The sequence below is a fragment of the Eleginops maclovinus genome, chromosome 15 (assembly GCF_036324505.1).
Source record: "Eleginops maclovinus isolate JMC-PN-2008 ecotype Puerto Natales chromosome 15, JC_Emac_rtc_rv5, whole genome shotgun sequence".
Lineage (NCBI taxonomy): Eukaryota > Metazoa > Chordata > Actinopteri > Perciformes > Eleginopidae > Eleginops > Eleginops maclovinus.
The window spans coordinates 8,794,772-8,817,560 of NC_086363.1; the positions used below are offsets into that span (position 1 = coordinate 8,794,772).

General features: G+C 41.7%; 1 protein-coding gene across 3 annotated transcripts in view; it reads left to right on the forward strand.

The window, feature by feature from the left end:
• sash1a (SAM and SH3 domain containing 1a) overlaps positions 1-22,789 on the forward strand; it is a 147,362-nt gene that overhangs the window by 73,145 nt on the left and 51,428 nt on the right. Inside the window, exon 1 of one of the 3 annotated variants that reach the window (XM_063901912.1) lies at positions 6,821-6,989. The exons of the other annotated variants lie outside the window; for them this stretch is intronic. The gene's annotated coding sequence lies outside the window, so the exon portion shown is untranslated. Of the gene's footprint in view, positions 1-6,820; positions 6,990-22,789 lie in introns of those variants that run through there. 3 annotated transcript variants of the gene reach the window in all.

Here is a 22,789-nt window from a genome sequence, read left to right on the forward strand (position 1 = left end):
ATTCAACATTTTTATTCAATGAGTTCCCCGAAGCTTGACATAGCAGAGTGGATTCAGCCTTGAGGCATACTTTAAAAGAAAGAGCAGCAGAGAGCTTGATCTGTCTTTATGCGCTTTTAATTACACACGGCTGGCTGGGCTCCAATCCCCAGAGAGCCGAGGTAGAGCACACGTCAGGACCAGCCATTCCGATGGCAGCTCAGCATTACCCTACCTAAACACCCTGGAGGAAAAGAGGGAGAGAGGGAGGATCACAGAAACCTCTTTGGGCAGTACAGGGTTAAATCAGCAGACACATTTACAAGAGCTACAGGCAGCTGTCCATCATTCCTTAGAATCTCACCTGGCACACAGTGAAAACAACTGTCGAGCTAGGGTACAGGTAACAAGCAGGCTCTTATACCTGATACAGTGTATTCAATATACTGTAGAATTTCCTAAGATTTAGGAACCGCACATATCTCAAAACAAAAAACACATTTCAATGTAAAGTTTAGAGAGACAATTTGACAATGTTATATGTTGTCCCATTTAAAGTGACATTTCTGACTTTAACCTGTCAGTGTTTGATCTTGATGATGAGCCAACAGGCAGTCAGTCCTTGGGTCGTCGGGTAATTTGAGTAGCCAGACACACACAGCTATCTATGACTGGTTGATCAGACAGCTAGCTCTGCCAGGACATGGGATAAGGCTAAGGCTAGTTGGAGTGTCTGTAATAGCTGCTGACACTTGCCCCATACTACACCCTCTTGTAGACGGACATATTGACAAGCACACATGATAAATCCACAAAGATTTACAGCCTCTCTCTGCCTCACACACATACACACAGTTACTCTCGTCTTCCATCGACACACATTCCGAAAGTTGCGAGCATGTTGAACAGCCAGAGCTGTGGGAAAAAGGCTCCATCGCACAGATACCTTTCATGTATCAGAAACCCTTGATTCACATGACTCTCACCTCCCAGAACTGCACTTTACTGCACAATGAATGCTGTAACCTCCAGGCAATGTCAAGGTGAAAGAAACGTGTCAGAGCCTCCCCAGTGAGCCTTCCCTCGCTCCGGCTCTCTCCAGTTAATGATCCGAGCGTGGAGAGCATTGCCTCAGCCAGGCCGGGCCAGATGAGCCCAGAGGAGGTGGTTGGAGGGAGAGGAGGATACAGACTGTAATCACAGGCAATCATCAGCTCTCAGTGGATTTCTGCTGCTCCGGACTGGACTGCTTGGCCCCAAACCTGTGATTTAAGATGGTAGTCACTCAAAAAAAAAAGGATGATGAGAAAAATGAAGATTTATAACAGCGAGTACACGCATCAGAATCAGCTGCTTCAGTTGGGTGAGTCCTGCTGACATTGCAGGGATGAGAGTGTACACCCTAAAGAAAATGGTTATAAGTAATACAGATGACTGACTTGAACATTGTAGGAAAAGGAACGTAAGGATTAATCAGCTGGAAAAAGACATTCAGTACGTCAATGCAAACCGCCAGCACAGTTAATATTGTTCATGGTTTTGACGTCATCAGTGTTGGATGGTTAAACTTTGGGAGCATTTTAAGAATGTTTTCCTTTTTACCCAGTAAACGAGAAAACATGCCTGCTGCATGCAGCTTGATTGGCCAAACTTAGCTGAAAATGTTCCACTGTAAGTTCATTGTTATTATCATTTCACAGTTTCAAAAAGTAACTGACATATTCCTGTTTTAAAAAAGGAATATGTCATCAATATGTGCTAGAGATAGCATGTCAACCAGCTCAATGTTTACTTATCACAAGTGTGTTTGCATACCAGTATTTGCTAATTAAATTTAAACACAAGATCATGATACTGCTATAAAGATTCAGGATTGCCAATGACGAGAATGTGTGTACCAACATTTCATGGCAATGCAGTTCACTTGGTGGGCCAAGGCATTGTGGTTTCTCCATCCTCCAGGCTAAATCTAATGAAGTTCTGCCTCAACCAGCTTGCCTGTCTCTCTTCATCAACACACAACCAGCCCCCACATAGCCTGAAGCACTGATACTAATATGGAATAGAGAACGGTTGTTCATTTCATTTCACAGCCAAGCTTGCCCGTGCCACTCAAAAAAGAACAAGAGCACTTCCCTTCAACCATCTACTGGCATTGATAGCTAAAAGAAAAAGCCTGCTTTTATGGCTGTATGCATGTGGGCTCTGTCTTTGGAGCTGTAAACTTTATCATTGTGGTGTGTAGTGATACTGTGTGAAATAAAAGCCTTGGACTGTTTGTCTCTTACCCTTAGTCGTACGTGCTTCGTGGTTGAGTCTGGTTGTCTGCTTTCTACTGTGGTCTTTCATCACGTTCACTCCCCATGCTGGCATGGCTGCAAGAATAATGTGTGTGAGTGTGTGTGTGTATATGACAGTGTGTAGGTAAGACCAGATGTTTACTGCCATCTAGTGGCAGAATGCTACAAATCTTTCAGTGGGGTCAAGGGGATCACCTCTGAGGCCAAGGATTAAATATAACATATATGACAAACAGTGATGTGAAGTGTTTATTTCCCATATACAGAAGGTGTGTGTGTTTGTGGAGGTGGATGTAGGTAGCTCATTAATGGGAGTCTATATTAGTGTAGCAGGTCAGTTAAGTCAATGAGCTAGTGCTAATTCTTCCTGCAGTCCTTCTGTGTGCTGCCACTTGTTACACATTTGCATATAAATTGCTTTAAATGTGATGTCGCCGCTAAATTCCTTAACCGCCACTTGTTTAAAATTCATGACTGCTTTTGAATTTTGTCAGGCACGGTTGAGCCGTCAAACAGTGCTTTGATGCATATAAAAACCCCGGCAGGTGTGCAGGTGCGTCTACATATTTTTAGGAAATTCTCTGTCATTTTGTCTCTGAAAAGATCTGAAGCTTCGCATGTCTTCTATCTTTCTCTTTCATTCTGTTCAGACTCATTGCAGTCTTTGTTAGCAGATGGTGAAGGGAGACTTGGCCCTGAGCAAATGTTTGTGTGTGTGTGAGCATGGCTGTGTGTGTACAGTATGTCTAGTTACATCCAGTCACAGTGATCATTATTCAGAAACAATCTGAGGTCAGTAGACTGGCTGCACTGTGACCTTGCTCTGGGAGAGCAGAGAATATGAAGTTTTTTTTCAAACTTAGACATTCTATAGGAATTTACAGAAATCTACAGAAGTATGATGCATTTTAATGATTTTACAGCCATTACAAACCCAACTACAATTATTGTAACAGACTCGGAACATATACCAAGGCAGAGACGCACGCACGCACATGCACACGCACACGCACACGCACTAGGCTGGTTGATAGACAAGTGCTCTTGTTCATTGTTAATTTGTGTCTGCTGGCTGATTGTTTGCCTCAGGAGAAACAAGGACGGTGCTTGGCGCTAAAAGTAATTCAATGGCCCATTTACATTCTGCTAATTGATTCTGAGGGGTTTTTGATGAGTTTTTTTTCTGTGTGAGAAAGTGAGACCTAGAGCCAGATGCAAACCAATAAATCTTAATTTACAAACAATATAATTTGCAGTTTAAAAGCTAAATTATGCAAAGCAACACCACAATGATGTAACGGCAGAAAGCAATATTCTGAAAAATTCATTCTGTGAATCAGTCACTCAAACACTCTCAAGAAGAGCTAACAAAAAGACAATGGCTAAGTATAACTCATAAGATGCTTTGATTTGCTTTGTGTGTCACATCATGCTCTTATCAGTTTCGAGTGAATATCCTAAACTATACATTCATATAAAATAGAGATACTCGTAACAGAGGTGACTTGCACATTCATGCTGACATGCCTACTCAGCAACATTACGGTACATTAGCCTCCAGCAACAGTGGAGTATGCACTGTTTGATGTTGGTGGACCTGCCAGACAGCAGCTCTTTACTGCATAGATGGTAGTAATAAACGTTTTATGTGTCTGTGCATGTTTGTGTGTGTTGTACATGTGTTTTCCACTTTTGATAATATGTTACTGGTCATTTCTCAGCACTGTAAGTACTCAGCCTGGTTTTTGCCTCTATACAGGAATTGACATGGAAATGCTATGAGGTTCTATCAGCAGTGATAATAGCTGGTGTTATTCTTTAGGAGACAAACATGGTTACAACTCAAGGATCCAACAAAATGAAAGCATCTGATGCTCCCTTATTTAGAGGCTCAGAAACATTAAAACGATTTGGATTAATACACAGGAAAAGTGCCTCCCATCCTCTTGAGCAAAGAATGTTGACCGCATTTTCTCCATGTTCCCTCATCAGTATGTATAAACATGCCTGTATGCTGCATGCTGCTTGTTTATATTTTGGGCATACTGCACATCCTTGAGAGTTTCTTCCAGCAACTTTTTAAATTCCTCCGCTGGGTGTTTAAATGAACCTTCTTTCCATATTTCCTTTTCTAAATGTTGTGACAGCAGGTCTAAACAGGATGCACATCAGCTGTTATATTAGTTTATAGCAGGGATACACAGGTTGGCCAGAGTGTGGCTGTAATACTATCACTGTGAAGGCGGTGTTTGTACGAAGCATCTTGCTACACTGGGGATAGAGCTGCCAAAAGTTCTCCACAAACCCTAAACAGCATGGTACAGCTATTTTCAGCTTCATTTTTTTTAATTGTAATAAGAGAAATATACAGTTTATACTCCGGAGAGGTTGTAGCAGAATTCATTTCCATCAAGTTAAGGTTATGGTGCAAGTATATTTTCTAATCAAATAGGGTATTCCATTTCTCTGCCATTCGCAGTGGCTATGATTCGTTGGGGATTAAGTGTGTGTGTGTGATGGCCGTTGGGGGTTAGGCCTGAGGATGGGTTCAAGTAAAGGTAAGGAGAAAAAACAAACTGATAAGGAAATACAATTTGACACAACCCAAGCTCCCCTGCTCTAGATTCCCTCATCACTTTTGGTTCAATGTGGTATTTCATCACTGCAAAAATATAATAATAGTAATAATAACTTAAACTTATATAGCGCCTTTCATGGTACCCAAGGTCGCTTTACAAATAGGGAGGAGAAAAGGGGAGTGGGGGTTATGGATCAAAGGGAAATGTTTTGAGGTGCTTTTTGAACATGGGCAGGGATTGGGCAGAGCGGACGTGGAGTGGTAGACTGTTCCAGAGTGTGGGAGCATTGGCAGAGAAGGCCCTGTCCCCAAAAGCAGGTCCTTGTCAGAGGACCGCAGGGAACGTGACTGAGTTTAAGGGTGGAGGAGATCTGTGAGGTATTGTGGAGAGAGTCCATGGAGAGATTTGTAGGTGAGCAGGAGGATATTGACTGGCAACCAGTGGAGCTGTTGCAGAATGGGAGTGATATGCTGCCAGGGTTTTGTGTGGGTTAGAACCCTGGCAGCTGAGTTCTGGACGTACTGGAGTCTGGTAAGGGCCTTGGTGGGCAGTCCAGACAGGACACCGTTGCAGTAGTCCAGATGGGAGGTGATGAAGGCATGGGTGAGTCTCTCTGTAACTGAATGCGTGAGTGAAGGCAGTTCTTTGATTTTAAGATACCAATCATAATCACTTTTGCATTATTTAATCTGTTTATCAGATTCCACCAGCATTGAAAATTAGAGGAAAACACAAGCAGCCCAATTAGAGTTGTTTTGATCGTTACAATTATCTCTACCACTGAACTAAAAATGCTAAGGAGGTGCATGTCGGCTTTGTTTGTGGCTCCACAGTATTTCAAGTTAGTAGGTTATGTGTCTTTTATGTCCATGTTCTGTTTCCTATTTTCCAGTTTGTCAGTGTCTGCTCACCGTCACCCTCGGGTCTGGAATATTGTTGTACCCTGTGTTATTTTATGCTGTCAGCTGAACCATGTGCTGGAGGGTAGATTGGGGATGGGGAGTAGAAGTTCTTCTGGTACTTATCCAAGTCCATTTCCGTCCTCCCCTGCCCCTCCTTTCCCCTCTCCTACTTTCTGTCCTTTCTTTTTTCCATTTCTCTTCCCTCTCCCACGACCTCAGGGAGTCCTCAGGAGGTGCAGCGTTCCAAAATGGGATGATTTCTTCCCTCCTCTTCTTCTTTGGTCACTCTCTCCCTCTCCCAAATTAACATTGAAAAAAAAACCAAACCTCACTGCTGAGTGACTCATTCAAATAATTGTTGCTTTTAGCTGTATCATGTTTCTCTGACTCTCTTTTAGCTTTTCCTCCTTTCCCCCAGTACAGTGTGGTATCTGGGCCACTTCTGAATTGGGTCCTTTTGAACAAAAAAGCGAGTGACAGAGGGTGAGAGGGAGAGAAAGAAAGGGATCCAATATCTGTGTAACCCTGTAATTTTCTGCTCTGTTTCCATGATTGCATGTTTAACCAGTACAGACAAATGAGTCAACAGGGAATTGTCCTCTGCTTAGCAGCCACTTTGTATAAGTGACCTTGTATGTGTACATTTGTGAGTTCACATATGTGTATTGTCAGCATGTCTACAGCACTTAGGTGTGCCTAGGTGGAGTGCAACCTTCTTAAATGGAACAGGTAGACACCTTTTTAAAGGAATACGCCTGAACTCAGAGGACAAAGACACGCTACATGGGTGTGTTAGAATGGGGAAGCTGAACAAAAGAGACGAGAAGTGTGATAGCAAATGAAAGGGGAGGGGACCAGGACAGGAAGGCCAGACCCAGTCCATTTGAAACAGGCAGAGAAATGTGGGAGTTGCTGAAACATTTCTGGAGAAAACAGAGAAAAGAGCACGACATGTGGAGCGAAGGATGAGATCCCTCCCCCTGACCAAATCCCTGTTACTGTAGACTATCCTATAGCTAACCCTCCCTCCCTCTCCCTCCTCTCCCCGTCCCATGTGAGCAGCAGCCTGATGACTGGACCTCTCTGTTTCTCCGTTGCTTACGCTTTGCTGTGCTCCGGCAGACATGCATTGTTCTCCACTGTACACTACTTGTTACTCCCAATCTCAAAGAGTTAGTGTGTGTTAGCTCCGGAAAAGATCGGCTTGGAAATACTTGAACTGCCTTGCGGTAAGTACTGACATTTTTATTTGGGGCTTTTGTCAGGAGAGAAAAAATTGTCTCATTCATTTGTTCTCTCTCCGAGATTTTGATAAATGTTGAGGTGATTTCTAAACGTGATAGTGAAGTTGGCATGCTGTGAAAAGGACGAGGAGAAACTTGTTTAGAAGTTGGCAAGAGAAATGCTCCAGTAGTGAGAGCGTTTTGAGTTCTCTTAGTTCTGACTGACTAGCTCCCTTTTCGCTGACTCACTCTATTAACTTAATACACATGCTGTGTGGGTGTGTACATGTGTTTGCCATTGTTCACTATGTCTGGAGTAATTCTCTGCAATTACCTGTCTTTGCCATCCAAACCTGTGTGTGTTCCTAATTGTTGCTCCTGTGATTTTACATGAGAATGTAAATGTGGGGAATTTAGCAAAGGTTAGGGAAATTAAGAGAGAAAGAAGCAGGAAAAATAATTGTGGCGCACCTCTGTGTCCCTGTTTGTCATCTCTCTCTCTCAGGTCCTTATTGATTTCCTCCTCTACACTCGCTGAACGCGAACAATGGCCTCAAGTCTGGCCAAGACCCCCGTAAATAAGCCAACTAAATATCAACACTAAATCTCCTGCAAGAGGTTGTTCATTGATTTGCTTTGTCGCCAGATGTGCACACATACACGCACAGTCTCTCACACACTTACACAATCGGGCCTTGTTGTCCTGAGGGACTCTATTGTGTGGTGCACATAATTGTTTGTGTGTATGTGGCTAAAGGCTTGTCCAAAAGGTCTTAGACAATGTAGTCTGTCACCAGGGGAGGTGGATTTCTATATCTCTCTCCTTCTCCCTCTCCTTTTCCTGTCCAAGTCCCCCTTCACATCTGGATCTCCCCACCAGCTGACAAGGAAAAAGGGAGCGGATGGAGGGAGGAAGCTGGCGTTGATGGGGGGTGGGGGAAGAGGGAAGAGAGAGGGAAAGAACGGGAGGAAGGGGAGTTTGTTAAGGCCAGAGTTCCTTTGGTAGACTTCCCCCAACACAGGAAGAACAAACCTCACAATATCCTTGTGAATGCCCAATGTGTGAGAGGAAACACAAATAGTGTATACACAGATGGGAAGCCCTCCTTCACACACATGCAAAGACACATCGCTGTTCACATGTGTGCACGTAAGAAGCAAATAGCACAATGGACATGAATGCACGCATATTCAAATGCTTTAAATCGCATCCCCTCAAAAACAGACACACTTATACAGATGCCAGTGAAGCCAGCATGAAGCCCCTGGAACCAACTCATATTCTGCTGTGGTATTCAGCTCAGAGAGGAGAGTGCTGCTGCTTCATAGAGAGCTTTGGCCGTAGCACGTCAAGTATTCAATGTGAATTTTTGCATAAGGCTTCAGCTGTCAAAGCAAGTACTGTCATCTGCGAGTCTCTCTTACTCTCCTACCTTTCCGCTCATCAGTGAGTGTCGGTCTATAGCTGGACTCTAATGAGACTCCCTGAAGTGGAAACCAGAACGAATAGCTCTGCTTTAAAGAGAATCACTTGGCATTTACTTCTCTATGCTTTTTCATTTTCTCTGCCAGATGAAACTGTACATGCCAGCTGCTGTTGCAATGCTCTGCCTGTGCTGGGCAGTCACTCCTGTGCCTGTTTATTGATGCCAGGGCAGGGCTTAGTGCCATGGCAACAGGTGTGTGTTGACATCATTACCATTAGGCAATATATAGAAGAGGCATCATTGACACACACTTGGACCAAAGTCTCGCTCACATCTGCTTCTGCGACTCTCCTGCAGCGCATGTGATCCGTGGAAAGAGACGTTAGGGGTGGCTATGATTGGGACAGTGATAAAACACCAACCTTCATTTCCCCCTCAGCCTCCCAGGAATTATTTGACTATGCACTTTTTGCCATATGTGCATGTGTAATTCAGCCATCTCCCTCTGTCAGTGCAGCTGGTCCCTGTCTGTCTGAAATGCTACTTTTCCGTTTATTTCTGGGTGTTACGAGCTAAACCCGTGTCGTTGTGTGATTTATTGGCGAGCAGCGATGATGTTACAGTGCAGGTGGCATGAGTGAGACTGAGGTCACTGCTGAAAAGTCTCTCTTTGTGACTTGATATTAGTCTTGATACTGTTAATTACTTCCCCTTAAATGGCTTCTACATAAGTCATTTTGAGAACATTGTTGAGACAGTAGGTCTGTGTTAAAATCCTATTCCCTCCTGTACTTCGTCAACTTACTGGACTGACATCAGCCAAGTTAGTATGCGTTACATTACATCAGCATGTCACTGGGCAGATGGAGTACCACAACCAATGAGGTAGTGTAATTTGGCCCAAGAAGCGCTCTTCTGTACAGTATGTGTGCTAGCCAACCAATTGGAGTGAAGGAGAGTGAAATGTGTTGGGAACAAAGCTATAGTTTGTTTTTGTCACGATAACAACATTCACTAAGCAGTGATGTCAACGAAGTGTGGCAACAATGTAAAATAGAGAAAGGGACAGAGTTTGAATAAGACCATGAATGAGGACAAAGAAAGCACCACAGTAGGACAAAATGAACATATGAATACACTTTGAACAAACCTTAAGGCCCTTACAACAAACAGCTTATTCATGCGTCTAACATGTCAATACTTTTCCTACGTTACTATTCCAATCAGAAATACAAGCCACAATTAAAGTTTAAATAGAAAAAAACAAAGAAAACAGGTTTAGCATACCAATGGGTTTGACTGACAGTTGGCCATATTGATGAGTCCAGATATGCTACATTCAGCCATCTGGGGTATTTATTCTATACGGATGTTATATGCGCTAGGAGAACAGGTTCTCTCAGCTCTGTGAGCTGGACTGAATACATATGCGAGGATGCCAGATGGGATTTTACTGATCCTCCTATCTTTCTCCTCGCTTCTCACTTCTCTCATTTAAACAGCTTCTTTTATTTTCGGGCGGACAAGTCTTTAGAGCAGCACCTTAAGCTTATCCGTCTCAAGTTTTTATTCCCCACCCTCTACTTCTTATGTTTCTCCTCTTATCTCAGCACACAATACACGTTGACTAACGCACACACTTCATTGCTTTGAATCATGGACTTGTCAAAGTCAGGTTACACCCTACGTGGCAGATTGCAGCACCTAAGAGTGTGGGTCGGGTCAATTCTGATGGGGCGTACTATTGACCTGTAGTCAAAGAAATACTGCCATGTGCTTTATTATACATATTAAAACAAAAGGCATACATTAATTCTGCTTTGAGACTTTTATAAGACTGGATATTTGGTGCATGGTTTCATGTTTTATCCATGACTAGCTTCATGAAATTTCTATCTCTTGGCTCTTCGTTGCTACAGTTGGTTCCAATTAGAGAAAGGGATTCCCTTGTTAGACATAGCTGAGACATAATGGTGCATTATGTCCAGCTTCACGTGTGTGATCCAAGACATTTCATATGTCAAGACAGCCCGATTGATACAAACGTATAGCTCCACTTGAAGCGTGGGAAGGAAGCAACTGTTCAAATAATCTGCTCCTTAACTGTGCCGCATTCACATTTGATCACAATGTCAGTCATTAAATCATATCAAGTAGGCCAAGTATATACAAAACGAAATATGGGTGTACTTCTTCTGGATGAATAATAGTTATTGAAGCTCATAAGGAGTTTTGTCTCATGCATTGCACATCAAGGTGTATATAAGTATGTGCTTGGTACACAAGTGAATACACAAACAATGGCATTGTTTTGCATGCCTGATTTTTGGGAAATAGTTCCTCTAAATAATATCATCACTACTAAATGGCCCATTTTTCCTGCTGTTGTTACTAGCTAACAAAACAATGTTATTCTCAGTAGATCTACTTTTGCAACAAAAACTGGCTTTTAAAGCTCATTCAATCTATTCTGTAACAAGTCAGAGGCCAGATATTGTATAAATCTCCATCAAAATCCGAGTTTTCAGCATGTCACAGGTTACACATCATATTGAGATGAGAGGATTACAGCTATTATTGATGGAGAAAGAACATTCCCTGATTATAGCTCGACAGTGTGTGTGGATACAAAGAGCTCTGATTACTGCTGGCACTGCCGCCCCGCTTCCCAGGATACCAAGCATTGAATGGCCCAGCGGGGGTGCAGGAAAGGCTGTGGGGATACACACTCTTATGTGCAGTCCCCACACGCAGGCACACACCAAACAGCACTTAAAACTTTAATTTAATCTCATTTTATACTATCTGCACACATGTTCATTTTCAATTGTTTTTCACGACTACTATTTTATTTTATTTAAACTCCAAAATGGATAATATACACATACAGTACATGTGACACATAGAAAGGATTGATTTATATTTATAGATGTTTACCTTAATAAGTGATGGTGTGAAGCACATCACTCTATACTCAATAAATCACTAATAAAGTTTGACGATCTCTCTTAAAATCAGTCATCCAAACACACACATGCTTTTTCCTGTTTGTGTTGCCCATAGAAACGGCTTGGCGGCGATCCGTGGTAATGTCAGCAGTGATGTATGTGTGTTGCAGTGTTAGGGGATGACCTCAGCAGAGGCGAAGTCCCACAGGACTCGTATCAGCTGCAGCCAGCGCTCGCCGTCAAGACTTTCTCACACTCGATATCTGCAGGAACAACTAAAGCTGCTCCGACCCCAACAAACCCCCGACTTCTGATCCTTCACAGGCATCACAAATCACAAGCACACTGCATTAACAACGGCCTCTAACACGCAGGAACCCAACACACCATAAATACTCTAATACAACAGAAAAGTGGCTGTGAATATACAGAGAAAGTGTGAAATTGAAGGTGAATGATGGAGCCTTTGAGCACTGTGATGAGTAGGTCTCTCTCCGCTTGCAGACAAGAGGTAGTTTTTCTTCACATTTCTGGCAGAATTAGTATGATGAAATAATTAGGATAAACACAAGCTATTCATCATTCTGTTGTCAAGATTTATCATGTGATTTTACTGAGTAAAAGCTTAGTTGAAGCATAAGACTTTCTCAATTAGATTTATGATATCCTGCTAACGCCAATATAGCTCCTACGCTTGATGTTTGAGAACACTCAAACATTCCGGCCATTCCTTAAAAATAAACTAGAATGACAAATAATTTATTTCAAGTGTTTCCACATAATAAGAGTTGGCAGCAGTAATGCAGTGTGAAAACCCAAACGTGCCAATAAAAGAACAATGAAAGAAAAAAAGAAAAACACCAATATCAGTGTCGAGGAATTTGTAGAGAGAAAATCCAACATCATTGTATAAGGTGCATGTTTGTCATTGCTCCTTGATGCATTTAGTGTATTTTAGTGACAAACAATATTAGCATTCATTCAGAGAGACGGCCTTCCTGTTTTAAAACAACTCAGAATGGTCAGTTTTGTATGCTGTAATTTAAACAGGGTGTAGTTACAGTTTTTCTTGTAAGGCCAGTGGTTATGCTCACCAGCCTTGGCTTGAGGCTTTTGGCTTTCGGCACATGCGTCCTGTGGCTTTTTTCAGTGGGCTACATAGGCAGCTATGTTCGTGTTATGGTCTGTTGTTGGCATCAATGTATTATCACTGCAATTCAAGCCAATTAGGTCCAGCTCATCCATTTTCCCCTCAGAATTGTGGCCTCCATCCAGGTTGGCATAGAGGCTGTTCGGCCCTTGCCTCAGATTCAAGCAACAGCCGATCTATAAATGAAAGATTCCCTCTTCCAAGGACAGCTGTGCTACCAGCCGTGGATGGAAAAATAATCATAGGAGCAGCAACCACATCCATGGATACAGATTAGGAATGTGTGTTCTGTATGTTGATTTTAGGCACAGACGAGTGCATGAGTGCTCTGGTGTGCATGAATCTGTTCATGCGTGTTTGAGTTGTAAACTCTTATGAGGTGTAAGGGAACAAGAGTCAGTAATGAATCACAGAGCGAAAATAATAATGTATTTCTGTGGACTCAATCTGCATTAACATGTCACTCAAAGGTGGGTGTTTAATGGCCATTGTAAAATTAAAGGTTGGTAAACACATAAAAGAGCTGAAGTGAAAACAGAATGTGTTGTGAGTGTGGGAGAAGAGGAGGGAGAGAATGATTTGGTTTCTGGTAGCTTACCAGTGTGGAAAGTGCAGTCTCTCTTTTACATAAAACACATTTTATTTTAATACACTTTCTTTTAACTCAAATTAATCATAACATATATATTTTGCCTGTCCAAAAGCTTCTGTCAATCCAAATATATAACTTTTAGCATTTGTACAAATAAAGATCAGTAATCTGTTCTGTTCAGCTCAGTGAGCTAAGCTTGAATTTACAGACTTCATAGTAGGGTTTCCTTTCCTCTCCTTTGGTGGACACCTATACCAAACAATGAAGGTTGTCTTTGAACTTGGTGGCAAATGCGAGTCAGATATAGTGAGGCCTTATGTATTATCTCCTGTTTGCCCCAGGGGGAGCTGTTGCTCCAGCTGTGGTAAATACCTTGCCCTTTCCTGCCCCATCTTGCCCCCTGACTCCATAAAACATCCTCTTTTGATCTCCTTTTATCCTCTCTAAACGTCTCTCAATTGGTGATTCTCTCCTTTATTTTAGTCTCATAATGTTATAATTTATTAAGTTAAATGTGTAGTTTTAAAATGTTGACCTGTTTTTTATCCACTGACAATAACCATAGTTTACCCATCTTCATTTTGCCCTCACGTCATACCTAAAAAAAACCTGGCCACGGCTGTAAACATGTTTTCACCACATGTCCTGCTTTCTGATGCCAGTCATCCGTGTGCATAAACAGAAGTCTGGTTGAGGTTATGACTAGGTCTAACCCCTGGAACTAGACAGTGTCAGAGCACGGCTTACTTTATTCTAGCTGCAGTTAAATTTCAGTGTGACTTAGTGCATCGCCGTGTCTACGCTCTGCCCGACTTTATCCCTGTAGATCTTGTTGAGCTCCAGTGTACGGTGAGTAAAGCTTTTGCCTGCTTCCCATTTCACATTGATATTCATGTCGGGGATAGCGTCAAAGTAAAAAATATGAAAAGTGTTTGTGTGTTTACCTGCAGGGTGGCTGTCTGAGGATCAGGGGTTTAAAAGACTGGCTGGTTATATCGGTACGCTTAAATCAGATTTCATAGTACCATGTCTACATCTTTTATATCACCAGGTGCATTTGGATGGTGCAAATGTGCTTTCATACCAATACATGTGGCTTGATTGATGGCTCTTCATAATGTCTTTGATAGAAACAAAGCCACACTGCCTAGAAACTTGCTCATTGTACATGCATTTTGAGTATATTACCTTAAATATTGTATGGCCCTATGTGCAAGCTGTTGAGGTTTCAGTTGTTATGGTTACAGCAATCCTTCATCCCACATTTACTTTAGCTCTACATCCCTAGCTCCCACCACCCACAAGACTCTGGGACCAGAGCCAGGGAAGTGAGATTCCACACGAGAACACACACACCCTTGGAAATACCCCTGCCCGGCTCAGTATTCGGTTTTTAATTCCCCTTCGGACATGATATAGAGAGCTTTACATTGTTATGTTTCTAGTCTCAGGTCTAAGCTTTACGAGCCATATGTGCTCATATTTTTTCTTTCTCTGAGATCATCATGACCATCTGTCCCCTCGACATATTCCACTTGACAAGGAGATATGGAAAAATAGTGTGTGTAGAAAAGAGAGAAGTAAGCAGAGAGAAAGTAATTGAAACCGGAGTGTCCATGTGTTGGACAGTAGTGCAAGTGAGTGACAGATTCAAACCTGCAGTCACGCTGACATTGTTTGCAGAGACAGTGCAGGAGAAGAATAACGATAACTAGAGCGAAGGAAGGTAAATACTGCATTGTTCTGGGCTAAATGCCAGCTCTGCGCAACAGGGTATGAATATCTTCTCAGCCAGCATGGGCTCAGCACCAAGCCCTGCAGCAGTACACACCTGGACCAATATAACCTCCAGTGAGTATGTGTAGATTGTGTATGTGTGGGTCATCCAAGGACCCTTAGGGTGTCTTTATCCGTCTGACCATTCTTTCCCTCCACGATCAATTTCTCTATCTGTATTTGTTCCATGTTTTGCAGCATTTCTGATCGATTGATACAAGGTCTGTGATTGACTCCGAGAAATGTTTCCAACAGTAATAATATACTTATAATATGATAATCAAGGATATTTGTTAGGCAACAATATTGGATAATTGTAACTTTTCCAGGTGCATATTATTGTAGATCTAAACGGAATTTAGGGAATTGGTCAGATAAAGTAAATAGTTTAAGGAATTCATCTTAGACTTTTTGACTGATAGTGGACAATGAAAATAATAACCGTCGTATTTAGAACACCCATTAAGAACAAAGTATCTATTATTCAATTCTGTTATAATGCATTCAGAGCAACTGGAGTGATGACATTTTCCATAAACGATGACGCAGGCAGTCTTCATGGCATCTCCTATTTAGGAAAGTGTCCTTACCTCAGGCAGAGCCATCTGTATTCCAAGCTCAATTTTTCTCATCCCGAATAATCTCAGCGGGCCCATTAACCTCTACACTGCTTCAGATCCCGCTGAGTCTTCTTGGCTCCAGAGAAGCTCCCCTCTTCCAGGAGGGTGAGGGGGCAGCAGAGCAGACTCATTACTGGGGCATTGGCTGGCCTCTAACCCAGCCTGGAAGGACAATCATTAAACACACAAAGCTAATGACCGCCGACTGCTCAATTTGTTTTTTTCTATCAGCCTGGATGTCTGCTTGTTGTTGTGTGTGCTAAAACGTGTTGGCGCAGGTTACACATTGATGAGATCTGTGGGGACGGGATAACAGAGCGACAGAGAGATTGAGTTAGCGAGGGAGAGTCAGAAAGGTGTGTTAATTGGTTCTGAGTGACCATCTGGACAAGAAATTTCAGACAGGACTCCCCACCAACCTGTAATGAGGATTGGTCATGCCGGTGCAACCATCGGGCATCGTCATAGTAACCTCTGAGCCCTTTTAAGATCTCAAAGGTTATGACTCAGCCAATTACAGCTCAGAAACTTGAGATCCTTGAAATGGCTAAAATGTTTCTGATAGATAGCAAAAGTGACTTCTGTGACTTCATTTTGATTTTCACAGTCAGTGTTTAAAAATGATACGGGTAGAGAACTTTTTTGTTGCATGATGTGATTAGAAATTATTTTCAGACTGACAGGAACTAAAAATTGTCATCAAACGCCTAGTATGATTTAACTCAAAGAAATATCCATTCAGTCCCTTTTTTTACATGACCATAAATACCAATTTTTAAGAGCACAATCCACAAGTTTGACCACTTCGTACTTTGCCATGTGAACCTGTTTAAGTAATTAGGAAAATATACAAGTTTTGTTTTGTGTTTTTGTGGCTAAACGTTGCCACTGGGTTCATATTTTGCCAGTGTAAGCAGGATCCTCTGGGCAAAAATGGGGGGAAATTCCTGTGAAAGTAGAGGGCTACAGTGGTTGAGCTGAGCTTGCACTATGTTTGTGTGTTGTGTGGTTGACTTCAGTGTAGACAGACAGAGACAGATTGAGACTGTGCTACAAATTCACACACATTGAAGCCAGACAGTTCATGCTGGTATGAGACTAGTGGCTGAATGGCTGTCCTGTCAGCCACTCAACTATGCCAACTTTCATTAAATATGCTTTTTGTCCTTCAATATCAACAATTTCATTTAAAATTCAAAGTAGCTCAAAAGCACTGATCTCTTGTATGATAATAACTAGCTAATGTCCCACAGATGCCAGAAAGCAATACAAATTGTCAGGGAACAAACAAATCACAAGTTAAAGTGATGAACTATTGAGAAGGAAATGTCAAGGGGCTGAAAGTGCTGTGGTCAAGGTTAGACTCAGGCCCAAGCTGGCTTATGTTGTCAGTAGGGAGGTATTTTACAATGCGCTCTGTCCAAACCACAACCACTGTTAAATCCGGAGTACGGAGCCAGCTTTACAGCACAAGTCAACAGTTTAGTCTGATGTACTTGAACAATGGAGACACATCCGCATCACATTTTAAAACAAATTCAAAGTACTTATTTTTAAGCATCTGCTGACACATTAGCGAACTCTGTGAATGCGGTGATACTTTTTATTTGTGGTCACGGCACAACATTTAACTCTGGGACTCATTGTTAAAAAGAATGTCTTTCCCTGTAGTTTAGATTCCTCCACTTTGTCAGCAGGATATCTGAAAATGGATTTCCATGCAGTCCAGTGGACAGATAAGCCCTGCGCCAAGGAATTTGTTGAAATAGCAATAAATTATACCCAGACATAGATTGAATTCTAGATGTTTAAGAGGGTTAACAGGCAAAACATAATTCAATATGTCTCAAAACTGATGTGATGGGAACAATTTCTTGTAGGTTGAAAGCAAATTGCGTTATTGGGTTTGTACACTTTTTGGAAATTAAATTAAAGAGTGGCCATTTAACTCTGGTATTGGTCCATTACTCACCCATATCCCAAACAACAGTCTGGTCCTAAGAACCACATGCATTGGGATTCAGTTTGAACACTTTCTGAGTGTTGAAAGTCCTTCTGCACTGATGTTTTGATATTCATCCACTGATGTGAGTTTTTTTTTTTTTTTTTGCATTTCAGCATGGATTGTAACATGGCAGTTTATTTGCCTCTAATGTGCAAATGGCCAAGTTTGTGTGACAGATCATGTGTCGCGGGTTGTGTGTGAGATATACGATGGCTGTGTGCGTACTGACAGTAATTACAGAAGGTTGGACCACATAGCAGCTCTGGGCTGGCCGAGGAACAAGTTATTATAACATCTAATACATAACCAAATGTCAGCCGTGTCTGCGAGCTATGCGATATAAATCTTCAGGAGAGGTGATGCTATGAATGCTCCTAATACATGGCTTACTGCGTGAACTTTTTTGTCTGAGAAGATTATAAATGTGCGCTTGAGGTATTATTAGATTGATTTGCTGTTTGCATACAGTTGGTTACTCTGTGTGATTGAGTGTGTGGCTGGGTGCGGGCTGTAGATATGTGTCTGTTTATGTGTGTGTGCCAGGGATAATGTGGCATCTGCAGAACTGGAATTCCTCACACACCACACTCCACAAGAGACTCTCTGTCTTTCTCTGCTTCTCTAAGAACTGAATGTTGTCTGTTTGCTAGTTTCTGCTGCTCAAGGTGATTAGCAAACAAAATAATCTCCTAGTTTTGGATTGTAGTTGTTTAAATTCAAAATAACCAACCATTACAAAACACTAACGGTGTGCACAAGTGTAACATTACGTTAAAAACAGATGAGAGTGCATTGGCAGAGAAACACAGCAGAAAGGGACCCATTAAATCGTATCGAGTCCCACTGGCTAATGTCTTGTTAGCACTAGAACTTTGCAAAGCTACTATAAGTCTGCATGATTGTGCATACCTTTTTTTCTGTGTGTGTAATTGTGCCCTATAAATTTGAAGCAAGTACTATAAAACTGAGAACTGATTGGGATGAAACTGCAGGGGATAATTATGTGTCCACAGAACACATGGTCATTAATAACATCCAGGCCGAGCTCCTTTTACTGTATCTAGCTCAGAGGCTAACATATGGCAGAGCGGCTGACTTAACAGGATGTGCAAGTGGGTTTACTATTCTGTTCAGTGTTGTGCATGTGCAGAAGGGCCCTGTGATCTCTGGTTTGTAAGTATATTTGACAACAGCAGGGGGCACCACTATGTCCCATTTTACTGCCCCCTTCTTGGATAGAGGGACTTAAAAGAATGCACATAGAGAAGAAGAAGATTCTGAAAGGGGTTTGAGAAGTGGAAAAAAAATTGGCAAAACATGCCCCTGGGAAAGCTTCTGATAAGCAGGCGACTTATGTCAAAGCTATCTAAAACTGTTTGTCTTCTTGGAATAAACAGATGTGAAATCTCAGGGTTGTTTTTTGGATTCAAAGTACATTCCATGATGTATTACTCCAGTCTTTATAAGACTTCCTCGCTTTCACTCTGTGGACATCAGGATGAAAAATTGTCACAAAGGGAACAAATAAACAACTAATTCTGGTCACGTTGGTGTCAGCAAGGGACAACCCCTAACCAATAATGTAGCTGTGTTGCAATGAAGTAGCTGTCTTTTTGTAAACACATTTTATCTACAAGTGTCTAAAATATTTCTTAAAGTTTTTCGCTTTACTCATTTTACTGTTCAAATCACAATTAAGCAATAAAGGAAGATAAATTAACTTCAAAATCTAGGTTTTTTAAAGTCTGGAATAAATGTTATTTTAGTAGTACAGTCGATATTTGAAATGCTGTGCCATTGCAGTATTATGAACTGGCCTGCCACAGTACATATTGTGCAGAGTGAGATGTGCAGTGGACTGTATGACACACTGTGGCTTAGCTGTCAGCCTGGCACTGCCACCCTGACACCAACCCAGCTGCCAGCCGAGTCTCATGACGTCCTTCCACAGTGAGACCACCACATCTCAACTGTCTGCACCTGTGGCCAAACAAACAAATGTGAACTTTATACCCTGTTGTTGTTTGTTTCAAACGTGTAAACATTTAACAAAGTCCATTTTACTCTACTTAGACATCCATTCCTCTTTCAAATGCACATTGCTGCCTTCACACATGCACTGAGCTCAAAAACACTGTGTGAAAGGACACAGGCCTCTCACAAAGTGCTGCTCATACCTTTGGAAGCTCGCTTACATCCAAAACAACATCTGTCCTTTCAGTCGCGCATGATTAAAACACCCTGGAATCTCAGTTCACACACACAATAGTGTAACATAATCACCTACCACATGGCCACGGAGGCGAACACTGCATGGAGAATCTGGGGATCCGGGGCTTAGCAGAAATATGCTTTGTTTAAACATCGCCTGTTTTATACACACAGCACATGAAAGGGAACTGCAATTACCACGATATTAATAAAGCAAGGATTACTTTTTGTAAATCCTACTCGGAAATGCCGTTGTGTGGGAGGATCAATAGAATTTTAGAATTTAGTGTAAACTGTGTATAGAAACTTTAAATGTTAACCTTATTTGGTTGCCGAGTGCGCAATTGAGAAGAAGCCAGCCAACACATACTGAACTGCTAGAATTAAATGTCTAATTCACTTTAATGTGACATGAAGAATGTGAGCAATTCCATTGAAAATAGTTGGTGTCAGCGGATTTTTCTGTATCCATTTGTTTTTCCTCGTGTTCACCCTGAATACATAACGCTGATTATCTCACATTCTCCCAATTGTCTCCCCTTTTCTTCTCTCTCTCCCTCCGTTTAGCCCAGAAGACATTCCAGTGTTGATATTTGAAGTTTCTCCAGCTTTCAAAAGACTCAAGTGACCACCCTAAGAAAAGTAATACTTGGAAAACACAAACAGCAAGCGGCAGGCTTTTCATTATGACTCCCTGAAAGCATTGTTTTCAGTAGGAAGACCAGTGTGTTGATTTAATTTAATGAGTTGGTTAGCTGGGGGAGGGGACCCAGGCAACAGTAATTAGTTGTCATGCTAATTGGGTTTGTGTGATAACTCCCACACAAGACTCAGTGGCGTGTGAAGCACCGTGGGGCTGGCCTGTCCGCCTACTCATCACACACACACACACTTTTTTCTTGCACATTGGAATACACATAAACACATATACATGCACACACCTATAAATAAAAATAATAAATGCCTGATCCACATTGGTTCAAAGAAAAGGCCTGGGGACCGCCAGGGCCTCTGACCCATCGATTAAGTGGAATTAGTGATGTGGAAATCTTGATCCCAATTAATCACCAAGAGAAGGCTCACTAAGAGATAAGAGTTCAGGACATTCGATCCAATTAAGCCCAGTGTATCAACCTAGAGATGTTGATTTGAAAAAAAAAAGGAAAACGATGTATAAAACATGAGGTAAGACCAAGGTGAGATAGATTAAGATTGTGGTATTCAGGGCAAAATAAAATGGACTACATCTTTGTTGCTTCAATGTGAGGAGTTTATTGTAACCTATATTTTAATTAGTATTCTTAGGAGTCTAATATTAATTAAAATGTACTTAACAGAATTGGCTGCATCCTCTAGGCAAATGGGGTTCACTATCAAAATGTGTATTTTGGGTTAAGAAACAGAAAGATCCCCTAAAGAAAGTCTAAAATATTTGTCTCATTTTATATATATATACAAAGGATACATGCATGTTAAACGCAGTGGTTTTACTACTATTCACGTATAAGTTCGTCTTGTGTGATCACCTATGACATTCCTCAAGTGTGTTTGTGGTGCCCTTGATGTCTGTCTACCACGTTGTGAATCACCCCTGGCAGCACGGTTCCTGACTCCCCCAGGGACTATTTTTAAGGCCTGGGGTCACTGACCTGCAGGAAAGGTCACTCTCACTATCAGGGGAGGTCCCGCTCCTGCTTTGCTTGAACGTCATCTGCATTCTTGTTCTATCTCTATCTCCTTCTCTCCTCAGTCTTTGGGTCTCCACTGTCTCTTTCCTCCTCCTTATACCACATTTTGGTCCTACTAATTAATGGTTAGAAATATCGTAATAGTATATTTGTACATCTGTTTGCTACTATTAACTACTCTCTAACTCTCCATGACCTTTATCTTTTATATTTTGTCTGCTCTTCCTCTCTTTTCTCTTCTCTTACCTCGCATCATTACCCCCATGAGTGTGATTAGACATACTGCCCACTTTTGCGTTAATCTTGCTGAGTCATCTACAGTAGGAAACACTCACACAATGTTATCCAGTGCAAGTGTGTCTATAGGAAATTCACCATCTCAACGAACGTTATCGGAGTCTTTGACATTGTTTAAGCCCATGGGAGTGTTCAAGTGGCTAATGAAAGGACTCAGAGGGAGATTAGTCGATTCTTTGTAGATGTAAAGTCTCTGCAATGTCTTCATGTCTGTAGAAATACCTGTAAGAAACACATTTTTGTCTTGTCCTGACCTGTTCTAAATTACTTCTTCCTTTTATTTCCTAGTCCTGTACATTTGGTCATTGCCAATACTTCACCCAACTTTAATTTGTGACTATATGCTTGTTTTTAACTGATATTGTGTAAAAAGTCTCATACACTCGTACAGCTTGAGCATATAAAAAGACAAATCCTGTCTCACGTCTTCTATAGAGGTTTTCCAGCTCCTTTCCAGGCCTGATGAGACAGGGTAATTTTCCCTCCATCCCAGAGGACCCCAGCAAGATAAGGACAGGGGAGGAAAAAAAAACATGATAAGACAATGAATCTATTAATAATAGATAAACGAAGAGATGAAAGAGGATAGATGAAAGGCAGTGTCAAAAAAACGTTCATATTTGACATCCATCAGAATGTAGTCCAAGTCCTCAGGCTTTCAATTTCAACTAAGTTAACTCATGCTAGCAATTTATATTCATGACATCATGTTTTCAAGAAAGAACCCCCTATATATTATGAGAACCATGAAGTAAGTTAACATCCTTCTTTTAGGACAAGATGTCTAGGCACTGATTTGTTTACAGGCGTTGGCCTCGTTTCTGACCAAATGCTCTTTTCCAAAGAGTTGATTAAAGGAGATTACTCCCCAACAAGAGTAATTAGCTAATGGGGAAATAATTAACAAGTTTCCTCTCGTCTCGCAACATGACACCTTGATGGGGAGGGGGGGGGGGGGTAAAGAGATAGGGTAAACTGGCATCTACTCGCTCAGCAGCAGTGTTTGATGAGTGTGCTGTGAGTCAACAGGCTCCCTGCTCTCCTCATTAGTACAGTTTGACCCCTCTGTTTGAGCTGCTCCAGGTGGGGTCA